Source organism: Babylonia areolata, chromosome 8, assembly GCF_041734735.1.
Source record: "Babylonia areolata isolate BAREFJ2019XMU chromosome 8, ASM4173473v1, whole genome shotgun sequence".
Taxonomy (NCBI): Eukaryota; Metazoa; Mollusca; class Gastropoda; order Neogastropoda; family Buccinidae; genus Babylonia; species Babylonia areolata.
The window spans coordinates 16192747-16206453 of record NC_134883.1 but is presented as its reverse complement, the minus strand read 5'-3'; the positions used below and the strand labels follow the sequence as shown (position 1 = coordinate 16206453).

The window sequence follows — 13707 nt, the reverse complement described above, 5'->3', positions numbered from 1 at the left end:
CTTACCGCAATAGTTTCGTGAGGTCCTTGATGGCTGGCTTGGCTGAAAACAAGGCGACTGGAATGTTTTGGTTGTGTTCTCTGTGATACAATCAGGTCTATGTGTTACAACTGGTCATCGTAGCCAACCAGTGTACGTCCAGTTTCGTTGTGACCTTCATGGCACGTGCTGTCCACCTCTGGTGGTCAGTGCCTGCACAGTGGTGTGCCCCAGTGGTCAGGGGGGTTCTCGTCATCTCCCAAAGAAAGCATACGTGTGGCATGTAATTTTTACAGTCTGTACATCCGTTTTTTATGAACGTTGTGGTATAGCTGTTTAATGATGTTTTACTTATTTTCACGTGTGTATTCTTATGATTTCTAAGTTTAAATAACATGCTTCTTTAATCTTAAATACGCCATTTTCTTTTATAGTGACCCCTAAAATTAGTTCTTTGTGAGGGGTATACCTAAAAAATGCAATTTAGGTATAAATGGTGTAGGCTACCGGCAAAATCAAGCCAGTGAATAGACTACAGCTGACTGTGTTGTTTTGTCATCAGATGAGCAGTCAGTTGATGTCTGTCTTTCTGAATGCAGGTGGTAAACCAACGCAGATGCACACCACCAAAAGAGTCCGAGGCAGAGAGAGGATTTTGAGAAGCGCGGGTAGCCTGTCATTGTAAGTTGTATTGGTGAATGTTACCAAATCGCACTGATCCACGCATCACGAAGGCTTCCTTTATTTCTTTTTTTTTAACACATGAAATAAAACCAAGTTGTTACGTAAGTGATTTGATCTCGTCAATGTGCTTTCTTCTGTAATTCCCATATTTAACATGTTGAGTAGAAGCAGTGATTGTGTAGAAGTGTTCGTTCTGTTCAAGTTGTCAGACGTGGAGAGAAAGGACATCTTGACGAACAGCAAAAAATGCAGAAAGTGCTCATCCGCTTCAGTGCTATTTTGCCTTTTTTTTAAACATCTGTTGAGTAGAAGCAGTGGTTGTGTAGAAGTGTCCGTTCTGTTCAAGTTGTCAGACGTGGAGAGAAAGGACATCTTGACGAACAGCAAAAAATGTAGAAAGTGCTCATCCGCTTCAGTGCTATTTTGCCTTTTTTAACATCTGTTGAGTAGAAGCAGTGATTGTGTAGCAGTGTTTCGTTCTGTTCAAGTTGTCAGACGTGGAGAGAAAGGACATCTTGACGAACAGCAAAAAATGCAGAAAGTGCTCATCCGCTTCAGTGCACAGACTGACCGTGCAGTGTGCGACATTGGGCACACATAATGCATGATGTGGGAAACTGCGCTGGACAGGGAAGTGGAATATGCCGGCGGGATGTGAACTGAATGGTGTGACATCGTTTTCAGTTGCTGATGGTTTTCAACTATTTGGGAAATTTGTACGTGCTCTTGGGGAGAAACTGATGGTGACACATCGATTGTTTCGAATTATTAACTGTCATTATTCTTGTCCATAGACGTAAGGTTGCACCAGCAGCTTGACCACTGTTTTTAGAGACATTGGCGTTGAAGAGGAATGTCGTCATGTTTCCGAGTATTACCATCCTTATGACGTGAATAATAGGGCGTGTTGACAGTTGATGACGTCAGTTTTGTTACATGACGTTCAAATTTTGACGTAGTCCTGCTTGTTCTGTGTGGTTGTCAAAAGATGGTCAGTAGCTGTTTGGACTGGAAGGTATCAGCTGTGTTCACACCACGTTTGAAATGAATCATGCGATTTGATGCCGTGTACGGCTGGTCGGCTTTACTCAGAGCGCTCTGTGCAAAAATGTACGAAAGAAAACGTTACGCTTATGATGACATTTACTAAATGTTGAATAATACTCTGGCCTCTTTTCCCTGAAGATGTTTGGTTTGTCCTTCGATTTAAGTTGGCCTGTCTGCGTCTGCATGTTGCATGTCAGTAAACAGTTTCATGAGAATGTGTCCCCCTTTATTATTATTTTTGTTATTATTATTATTTTATATATATATATATATACTTTTTTTTCTTTTTTTTTATTGATAATTTCACACACTTGTCGGATTGGACTAGACTGCGCGATTATTTTTCAGTTCTTTTCCTCTTCCTTCATAAATGTGTGCGCTAATTACAGTGGATGCAGATTAGCATGGACAGACTGGAAGAACAGGTCATGTCTAAAATCTTAATCCTTGAACAAAAACGTTTTCAGTTCTGAGTAGTGTTTTATTCGTATATTTACTCATTTTTTTGTTTTTCGTTTATTCATTTATATATCGGAAGACATGTTTGTTGAGTACGCGAGGTAGCCATAATTTGGTGTGTGTATATACCTGGTTTAAATGAATTTCATGTGCTCTAATGTGAAGGCTGATGGAAAGTCATTTTTATTCCTTTACCAGTTTGTGAACTGTGTATTGTTGTGGTGATGCACACTTTGTTGCACCGTAAGAGAGCTTGTAAACGCTTTCTTTGTTTGGCTTTCGGTTATGCGCGTATGTTTGTGTGTATGTTTGTGTGTGTGTGTGTGTGTGTGTGTGTGAGACAAAGAGAGAGAGAGAGAAAATTGTTATCAGTATAATAGACAGTTTAGAGCGGTTACCCTACTATTACTGTTGTTGGACATTTAGTCACTTAACTTGCACATCCTCATAATACCACCCAACCCCCAGCCCCCCTTTTTTTCAAGAAAATCATTATTCATGCTTTGACTGGAGATGTGGACGTAAACTATTGGCAAACTGTATGCTGTGATGTGAAAGGTTTTTTTATTATTATTATTTTTAATAATTACTGAAAGCATCAGGTAATTGTTATATATGATAGATCAGCATGGCACTATGTAGCCACCCAACCCACACCCCACCACTACTACCACCACTTCCTTTCTTCTTGTGATTATTTTTTTCACTAACCATTTCTGAAAGAGAGTGGAGAGTGTACATTTTAAAACTGACGTTTGCACTGTACCTCTACTTAGTTTTTGTGTGTGTGTTTTTCCCTGCAAGTGTGCATGTGTTTCGTGACAAGTATATAATCTCATGGCACGCGCGTGTGTGTGTGTGTGTGTGTGTTTCGTGATATGTATGCAATCTAATGGCACGTGTGTGTGTGTGTGTGTGTGTGTTTCGTGACAGGTATGTAATCTCATGGTGTGTGTGTGTGTGTGTGTGAACAGGGCGGACGAGGTGTCATGTGTGTGTTTCGTGACAGGTCTGTAATCTGTAATCTCATAGTTTGTAAGTATATGTGTGTGTGTGTTTCGTGACAGGTATGCAACCTCACTGCTGTTGTGAAAATGTGTTTACAGACTGACAAACTTAATGAAGGGTGACGCAAATCTAAGGTGACAGAAAGATTCCAGTGCAATGGGTTGCACTACCAAAGATTATGCTCTGTATGAAATTATTATCATTTGTTATTGATTATTATTATTGCTGTTGTTGTTGTTGTTAGTATTATTATTATTCCTGTACCCCTCTATCATCTCCGCCTGGATCAAGCTGGTGAGTGTTGGGGGAGAAGGGGTGGGGTGAGGGGAGGGGGCAGTGACGGAGTGGAGTGGACATCAACTATAGACAGTTATCTGCCCATAAGAACTGACTGTGTCATCATTGTCCGACCACTGTGCACGATGCTGAGTCGACCTTCACCTTGGAAACATCTGTAGATCACGTAAAACCAGATTGTTTTTGTGGGTGCTTTTCTCTTGTCTGTGTATTTCAGACCTCGTGTTTTGATGCGGTACTGTGTGTGATCACTACGACTGTGTGGCAAGTGGAACAATATCAGTTTACAATAAGTGTAGGAGGCGTGTATCTTAACTAATTATACCTGTATGTTACACTGTATGCATGTGCAGTCAGTAGCTGCCGTCTGTGATGGGTGGGTGGCAATGTGTCTGGCAGACATTGGGTGAATAAAATGATTGTTTGCACGCATTCTGTGTGTCACAGTGACCTTTGTGAAACCGTGTCCTACAGGACTGGTGTAGTGTGCATAATTTACAGTGGTCAGTGTGTTGTGTGCGTGCGTGTGTGTGTGTGTGCGTGTGTGTGTGTGATACCGGTGCTTGCACATGGAGATACCAGGCGTGTCTGTCAACCACCGCCTTCTTGACAAGTCTGCGCTGTTCCCTGTTGTGCTCTCTCTCTCTCTCTCTCTCTCTCTCTCTCTCTCTCTCTCTCTGTATGTATATATATATATATATTTGACCTTTTTTTCTTCCCTTGTCCTTTTTATATCCTACTACAGTTGCCTTCCAGTCCAAATATGTCTTTCGTTTTCCTGACATTTCCACGTTCCCTTTCCACCTCTACAGTGTCATGATGAGCACAGAAAAACCTGTGGTTGCTGTGACAGAGAACACAGAACGTCACACCTCAGTGATCAGCCTTTTCGGTGCTTGCCAGGGATCGGAACCTCGGCTCGTGGAAACCAGCCGATCACTCGGTCAGGTGGCAGTCAGGCGCCACTCCATCCCCCTATCCCCCACTGCCTTCTCTTCGTTACTCTCGTCCCACTCACCATGATCACCGCCGCTTTGCATGGACGGAACCGATGATGTGTGAAGAGGGGGATAACCTTCCCTTTCACGTCTCGTTGCTAATGGGATTATTTCCCTTCACTCATTCATCGTGGATTTCGATTCCATGTTGTTTGGACAGGGGAAGGAAGGTGGGGGTAAAGTTCAACTTGTACTTTGCAAGAAGCACGTGGATTTGGGGCCAGCAGTTTGAAGTCCAGCTTCTACTTTAAAAAAACAACACAACAACTCTTATTGGTGTCCACCATAGGACGTGGGAGGGGGGAGCAGTGCACGCAGGTCTTTTTCCTGTCACTGTCATAATTATATCATTTTAGTATTGTATTGTATTGTATTGTAACGTGTTGTGTTGGACACTTTTCACGTCACGATACAATCTGCGAAAATCTGGCTTCTCTCGCGTTGCCGTTTCCACTGTGTTTCAGCATCTAAATGTTTTCGCTGCTATTTGTTCTCTAATTCTGAATACATGACTAAGAAAGCTGAACTTGTTTATTTCGAAGGTTTCACACAATCGTACCAAGCACAGCTGGTAAATGTTTCTTTACCAGTCACAGTTTTTTTGTTGTTGTTTTTTTCAGGAAGGCATGACATCGAGTGGACTGGTATAATTCATCCACCTCACCACACCTGAAATGCGATGAGGGAAAGTACGTCCATGTTGTGAAGTTCTTTTAAATGACGGATTCTAAAACGGGAGTGGGTGTGAGGAGGTGTGGGGGTAGGTGGGGGGGGGGGGGGGGGGGGCATAGGGGTGAGTGTAACAGATGCTTCAGTTACTGCTCTGCATAAAACTCAACACGCTGGACTATCGGCGGGGTTTTCAAGTTTGAGAATTTGGGCCAGGGGCAATTCTTGTTGCCAGTGGCTCTTTTACGTTTGGGAATAGACTGATTTATTTTGCGTTCAGGACGTCATACAGTTTAACTTCTTCTTCTGCGTTCGTGGGCTGCAACTCTCACGTTTACTCGTATGTACACGAGTGGGCTTTTGCGTGTATGACAGTTTTTACCCCGCCATGTAGGCAGCCATACTCCGTTTTCGGGGGTATACAGTTTAACGTTTCGTCGGAAAAAATAGCAACCAGTCCACCATTGGGGGTCTTTTCCCTTCCATTAACTGCTGGATGTGCGGGCGTGTAAGGGTATGTGTGTGGATTTGAGGGGTTGGTGGGGGATGGAAGGGGGTATGTGGCTGTCATTTTGTTGAGGTTGCACGTTGCGTAGACACCTCGATGTAATGTGTTATTGATTTGTTAAGTAGTGGTAGCAGTATGGTCGTCCAAACAAGAATTTGACACTGAACTTTTGAGACACATGACCCCTTTTCTTTCTTTTTTTTTCATAATAAAGAAGATGAATATGTACAGGTGCCTATTCGACGTTGTTCGACCTTCACCTTCCCGCATGAGCGCAGTTTTGACTTTACGCAGCGAGAGACTGACTTTATTGACAGGTTTGATGGGCACGGTCCATAACTCACTTCGTGGGGCGGGAACAGAACCATCTCCCCCCTGTCTCTCTTTGGCGAGCGGGTACACAGAAAAGAAAAAAGCAAACAGGTATGAGCGAATGACCTAACTGTTGAAGTTACAGAACACAGCAGGATGCAAGTCGACGTTCACGAAAGTCAAAAGAGAAAGGAGGCCAGTTAAGGTTGAAGACCCGATCTCAAAAGTGAAACGAAGGAGTCGGCATCAGTGAGCGATTTATGGTGAATAGGAATATCTTACAGCACCACAATGACAGACGTTTTCAGACTGACAGTGATCAGATATCTGAAGAGTCAAAGAACATGCAAACGAAATTCATCCTTTTGCCGTTTTTTTTTTTTTTTTATTTGTTTGTTGTTGTTTTTTTGTTTGTTTGTTGTTTTCTTTTGGGGGTGGGGGGGGATACGTTAACAGTGGGCATATTTACAAGTTCAATGACACCTTCAGTCCAATTATGTCAAACGAAACAAACATAAAAACGAAACATGAAAAATTTTGTATGAAATCAAACTTCAGCATATCGATATGCTCGCTCTAGGGTTACACACTATTCACACGTTTTGTGAGTTTATTTAAATCATCTTTCTTCCCATTGCGATGTTAGTTGCAGACAGCAACGAACGAAAGGGGTCGATATATATATATATATATATATATATGACATTCTAATTATATTGACATTCTAAAAACAAAATTCACCTCCTATGGTTTCCAAATTACCTTCTTTGTGAAATTCCCCATTTTCTGTCTTCACATTCTCCTTAAATCGATCTGAAAGTTTTGATTACTGCAACGGAAGGTTATACGTCCATACCATAAAATGTCTGGGAAAACTAAACAGTCATAACTATTGTTAATGGAATAATCTGCTTCCTGTTTCTCCAAGTGACATTAGTTTCCAAAAAATAAAAAACACCTCCAAAACAACATCATTATCCTCATTCATAATGGAAAAAAAATGTGGATGATTCTCGATTGTGGTCCCAGTCTCCCCATGTAAGCCCATGATAAATTATCACACACAACTCATGGTGAGTAGCCGCCGGCCACGGACTGGGGGAAAAACACATCTCTGATGAGACTCGAACCCTTGTCAAGTCTAGTCGTCAGTCCGCCACGCCATTAACCTCTTCATGAAGCCCGCCACGCCATTAACCTCTTCATGAAGCCCGCCACGCCATTAACCTCTTCATGAAGTCCGCCACGCCATTAACCTCTTCATGAAGCCCGCCACGCCATTAACCTCTTCATGAAGCCCGCCACGCCATTAACCTCTTCAGTCCACCACGGCGGCTTTTAAAAACGTGCTTTCGGAACACTTCAGTCTCGCAGATATAAATGAGCACGATGAACGTAACAACACGAATCCACGCCAGGGTTCCGTGGGGAATGGAAACAGATAGCCTATGCGTACCTACCCAGCTTACACATCCCCCGAAAACTGAGTACGGTCGCCTGCATAATGTGGTAACTTACGAATGTGAGTTTTTAATTGTGAATAATAACAAAGTAGAAGAGGGAAGGGCCATACACGTCAAGGCCTCTCCTGGAAATATATGTGTGAGTGAATGAAATGCAGCTCCCGAACAATGCACATGCGCAAACTGCATGAGAGGTGCAACTGCTGCGCCCCTGTTCACGGGTTGAGCCTTGTGGTGACAAGATCGGCTTGACAACACGCTCCGCTTTGGGGTGCAGGGGTGGCGTACCCGACAGAAATGATATCTATGTATATCTGACCTTGGCGACCCAGAAGTTCCGCTCTGTTGGCTGTCAGGCGATCGTTCATTCGTTTCACACTGTACCGCCTGTGTCAAGTACATGCACTTGGTTTGGGAGTGTTCTCGGTTGTTATTTGTGTGTGTGTGTGGTTGTTGTTTGTCTTTTCTCAACACACTCACTCCTTTCTACTTCCCCAGTCTCTGTCTCTCTCTGTGCAACACACACACACACACACACACACACACACACACATGGAGGACTGTCGTATCAGTGGCTAGATCCTGTACGAAAGAGAAGCTCACTTTTACGAGGAAATAAAACGTACACAGACAATAAAATGAGTGTACATGTACGGCGGCCAGCCACGTTTCCCCAACGCCAGTGACAGTTGGGAAATACATTCCTGAGAACAATTACAATAGCCCTCCAATACAACATTGCACAAAGAAACAAATCATATTTTAAACTGCAGAGTACGCATTCATCTCGCATCGAAACTGAAAACAAAACAAAAACCAAACGAAAACACACATACAAAATGTAATGATTTGTCCCGTGAAATAAACAAGGATGATATGAAACGAAAGTTAAGTTATTCAATCAATGAATGAATAAACTGGTAGCCTAGTTGCAGAAACCGTGAGAGAAACTGGCCAAAGGTTTTCCCATTTTGCAGTTTGACCAATGTTTTTCGGACATTAGTGTTAACATAATAGGCGTGCACACATATCACGACTGCCTGCTTCAAGATGAAAAAAGTGTAGGATTTTAAGAAATCAATCAAAATTATTTGTCCAGTCTAAAACGGGCAGAGCTCTCGATCTGAAACAGCTCCATTCGGCATGTCAACCAGCTCACTCCAGCAGACGTGGGCGACAAATTCGCGCGCTCACCGTGCGTGTCGTCTGCTCCGCTGTCAAACCAGGTCATTCAGACCCGGCAGTTGGCAGACTTCACCTGAAGGGCTTTGCGATCTGTTTTGAAGTCTGTCTTGCTGTTGGATCTGTGAGGGAAAAGGTTGGTTGTTATCCAGTTCGTCAACATCAGTACATATTGCTGCGTTGGTGACGGAAAATAATGCAACTGTTTTCAGTGGAAATCTGAAGGGAGGTGTCACGCTGCAAGCTGGGTGCAGTGGTGTGGTTGGTTGTTGATAGTTTAGACTCACCGTGTTTTGCTTGACTGGGTTGGTGTTGTGTGGGTTTTTTTCCGTGGATCAATCTGTCGGCACCTCAGAAGGTAAGTGGCTTACCTGTTGGTTCGGTGAACCAGGTGTGTTTAATCGTTCGTGAACACGTGTATGTGGGTGGGTGTGGGTGACCGATGTGTTGATGCACAAGTCCTCAGTTTGCATTGATCACTTGTCCGAGACTGCTCTTATAAGTTATTTCAATGATTTTTATTTTGACATTACCATCTCTCTCTCTCTCTCTCTCTCTCTCTCTCTCTCTCTCTCTCTCTCTCTCTCAATAAGTTTAAACACCACCCCTTCATAAGGGGCTAAGGCCTTTTTTGAATAAACCATCCGAATCCGAATCTCTCTCTCTCTCTCCTGTTAGTTTTCCTGTAACTGTGTGTTTGGCAGTTGCGAAAAACATCAAGTAAAACATTAACTAAGCTTAATAAGAGGGCATTCAAACATCAGTACCTCAGTACCGTTATGTATTGTTAAACATGTATGCCCCACAAAACTCTCCCCTGTTCTGGTGACGACAGAATCTTCCAAATCCTAACATTTGGTAGAGAGAAGCACTTTTATTTATTCAGCTGCACAAACCTGGGACTCCCTGCCTTCTTCTGTCCCTCACTTTAAAACAGTTTTAAGCAGATGTTGTAGCATAATCATGTTGATCAGTCTGCACGATTTTACACAGTGAAAATAAAACTGAAACAAATCTTTTAAAAAATGCTTTCCAAGTAGTTGGGTTTTTTTTGTTTTTTGTTTTTTTTACTTGACGCATTTCTTTTGCCATCCTTGCAAATTCTCAAACTGCATTTATATTTTCAGTGGGGGGATGGGGGTGGGATTGGGGAGGAGGGGGGTGCGGGCGTGATTGTACACTGTTAGAGTGCCGGGCTTGTTTGCTGTGTATTTTGTGTTCGAGATGGATGAGTTCATGCTTTGCTGTATTAGCGCTTTGTGAATCTTAGTACATTCAAAATATAGAATAGAATAGGTCTTTCTTACCAAGTGTACCGGGGTCACAAGGAATATTTGGGGTCGGTGGGCGGGGGAGGGAGGTAGTACATAGAAAGGTACAAACATAAATCGAAAATCATACACAGACACAGATACAGTAGAAATTAGGATACATACATTTGCATATCAATACAAAAACTTGTGCATACTCATACATGCATGCACACACACACACACACACACACACACACACACATGCACTACTATTGCTACTGCTACCACTCCTGCCACTACTGCTACGACGACTACAACTGTCAAGAGCAACTTGACAATATTGTCATTTTTTGTTGTTGTAGCAGCAGTTGTAATAGTGCTAGTACTACTACTGCTACTACTACTTCTAAGTATCAACTACTAATACTACTACTAAGTAGCAGTTGTAGTAATAGTACTTTATACTTTAATCAAATTCATGACTGCACTGGACTCTCTCTCTCTCACACACAAAAGCACACACGCGTGTACAGACGCGCGCGCGTACACACACACACACACACATAACGCACACGCACGCGCGCGCACACACATACGCACACACACGCGCGCTCGCTTTCACTCAGCCCAACCCCCATAACTATCCTTCATTCTAAAAAACACAAAAAAAACACTGGAGATTGATTTGTGCACGATGGCTGCTCGTGTATAATGAGTACAGCTGGATAATTATACATCATTATGCCTGTTCTCTTTTCTGGCTTTGGCTTTGCTTTTGCGTTGGGTACTCGGCGGTGAGGCGGTATCTTTAAAGGCCTGTTTTCCATTCTCTCAGTTCCCTCAACACTCCAGATATCCGCCTTCGTTTTCTTGACCACCGCTCCGCCCCCTACTGCTATGACGACTACTACTGTCAAGAGCAACTTGACAATATTGTCATTTTTTCTTGTTGTTGTAGCAGCAGTTGTAATAGTGGTAGAAGTACTACTACTACTACTACTATTACTACTACGACTGCTGCTGCTGCTGCTAGTACTACTACTGCTACTACTACTTCTAAGTATCAACTACTAATACTACTACTAAGTAGCAGTAGTAGTAATAGTACTTTATACTTTAATCAAATTCATGACTGCACTGGACTCTCTCTCTCACACACAAAAGCACACACGCGTGCACAGACGCGCGCGCGTACACACACACACACACACACACACACACACATAACGCACACGCACGCGCGCGCACACACATACGCACGCACACGCGCGCTCGCTTTCACTCAGCCCAACCCCTATAACTATCCTTCATTCTAAAAAAAAAAAAAAAAAAAAAAGAATATTGATTTGTGCACGATGGCTGCTCGTGTATAATGAGTACAGCTGGATAATTATACATCATTATGCCTGTTCTCTTTTCTGGCTTTGGCTTTGCTTTTGCGTTGGGTACTCGGCGGTGAGGCGGTATCTTTAAAGGCCTGTTTTCCATTCTCTCAGTTCCCTCAACACTCCAGATATCCGTCTTCGTTGTCTCGACCACCGCCCCGCCCCCTCCCTCTCTCTCCCCCACCTCTCTCTTTCTCTTTATCTCTCTCTTTCCCTCTCTTTCTTTCCACATCTAGATTTATAACTTTGAAATGTTCTAGCCGACTTCATTCACATACAACTGCTGGGCCGAGACACAAGTGTGTGTGCGTGTGTGCCTGCGCGCGCGCACACACACACACACATACACTCACACACACAGAGGGGCGTTTCAGTTACTTCAGACCTCCGGAGAATGTGGCTCACGCACACACACAAGCACGCGCGCGCGCACACACACACACACAGAGGAGTGGGGAATAGTTAATGACAGTAAAGGTATCAATAAGACTATGCGTGCGTACGTGTGTTTGTGTGTGAAACTATGACATTAAGTGCTCAGTTTTCACTGCAAGGTTGGGGAATAACACGGAAGCCACAACTGAAACGCTGTTTCGAGTCATGCCCTTTCCACGTGGGCATCGCAGACAATACAAACGCAGTGTTGTGTATATATGTCATCGTGGTGACATTGCTGTCAGCGTCACGAACAGCTTGACAGGACACAGCGTTCAGAACCAGTCATCCATCACAATACGATCCACATGTCGGCAAAGGATCTGTCAGTCCCTCCACCACCACCATTCCTACTTCACAACCACCATACCACGTGACCGATCAATACTGTACCTCGTTAGCCTTTGTCTTCACTCCACAGCAACATCAGGCCTCACTCTCTCTTCGGTTACTGTGTTTTGAGGGGTTTTTTGTTTGTTTTTATTCTTTTTAAGTTGTTTTTCGGGTAGAACTGTGCTGCTGCTAATGATGTTTTCGTCGTTGGTCTGATGGAAAGGGGAGACATGCTCGTACTCCATTTCTCGTTTCCTTCATTGATGTTAAGTTCACTTCACAGCAATATCCACATGTCTTCCCCCGTGTTCTTAAAATTCAGTTTCGTTCCGAAGACGGAAAAAATGAATTAAAAAAAACAACAACAACAAAAAAACATTGTAATATATGCATTTCTTCTTCCCCTCTCGAATGATGTAAAGAAGGCCAGTCAAAGAGTGGAGGGAAAAAATGTTGAGAATATATTACTATGTTATTAACCATTTTATGACTTTCCGTCTTGTAGACGCTGGAAAGGGACAGGGGAAGGACTGCGGATATTGCCCACTTCACGTTATGGATGCCCCAGCCGACCACAGAAGCCATCTATGTGCCAAAGTCCTGTTGTCTGGTGTCTTGGTGGACATGTCAAGTTGAAACGGAGATGCGGCAGACAACATCTTGTCTTACACCACTGATAATATCGCTGTGTGTACTTCCTTGTATCATTGTTTTGGCGAATGTAGTCTGTATCCCAGGCAGCACAGCCACGGCGCGACATTCGTGACAAGAATCCATAGGCTGTCCGACACTGTGGACCAGGCAAAAGTTTCAGTTTCAGTAGCTCAAGGAGGCGTCACTGCGTTCGGGCAAATCCATATACGCTACACCACATCTGCCAAGCAGATGCCTGACCAGCAGCGTAACCCAACGTGCTTAGTCAGGCCTTGAGAGAAAAAAAAGATGAATAAATAATAGATAAGCGTACATAAATAAGTAAATAAATAAATAAATAAATATCAAAAAACAACATCAACAAACAACAATATGCAACACAGACAGAAGGCATGTAGAAGTCAAGTGCCACGGGTCGCTCAACGCGAAGAATCGTAAATCGGAACCCATTCACTGATACAGCACTGGCACTGAAGACTATAAACATACTCTCGTTCCTTCATCTCCGTCCGTCCCGACTGCCTCCCACCCCTCCCCCACCCCATCTGTGTGTGTGTGCAAAAGAATATTCATGCATGGCCTCCTCTGACGGTTTTTTTCCCCCAACGTTTTGAAGCCAGCGATTAGATTTTTTTCTTTCTTCTTCTATTTCTTCTACGTAACACTACAGATTTCAAATTCAGATACCGCTTCACGTTTTTATGCCGACAGTAGGTTCGCACTGAGCAATTTAACAGTGCTACGGTTGACGGATTTCACCTCCCCCCTCTCAATGTACTTGTTGAATTGATGTAGAGAAGAACACAGAGACGTGAAAAAAGAAGGGAAGATTTCTCTAACAAGGGGCACGGAACCGGCTTCACCAGCAAGGTAACCGGTCAGTCAGTCCGTGAACTTAACAACTTTGCGTTGGTCGGAAAGGAAAAACATTCCTGTTCGAAAGTTCGGGAGTAAAGCGACGTGTGGAAACTTGGGCGTAACTGTGGCTTGTGTACACCTCTCGGTTGTCATGACACCCCGTCCGCCCTGTTCACACACACA

At 43.4% G+C, this 13707-nt stretch overlaps 1 protein-coding gene across 5 annotated transcripts in view; it reads left to right on the top strand.

Annotated features, from left to right (window-relative positions):
* The first annotated feature begins 8473 nt into the window (after positions 1-8473).
* Positions 8474-13707, top strand: part of LOC143284575 (uncharacterized) — a 51273-nt gene continuing 46039 nt past the window's right edge. For 3 of the 5 annotated variants that reach the window (XM_076591385.1, XM_076591384.1, XM_076591387.1), the window contains exon 1: positions 8474-8964. The gene's annotated coding sequence lies outside the window, so the exon portion shown is untranslated. The remainder of the gene's footprint in view (positions 8965-13707) is intronic. The other 2 variants (XM_076591386.1, XM_076591388.1) reach the window with 2 other exon arrangements.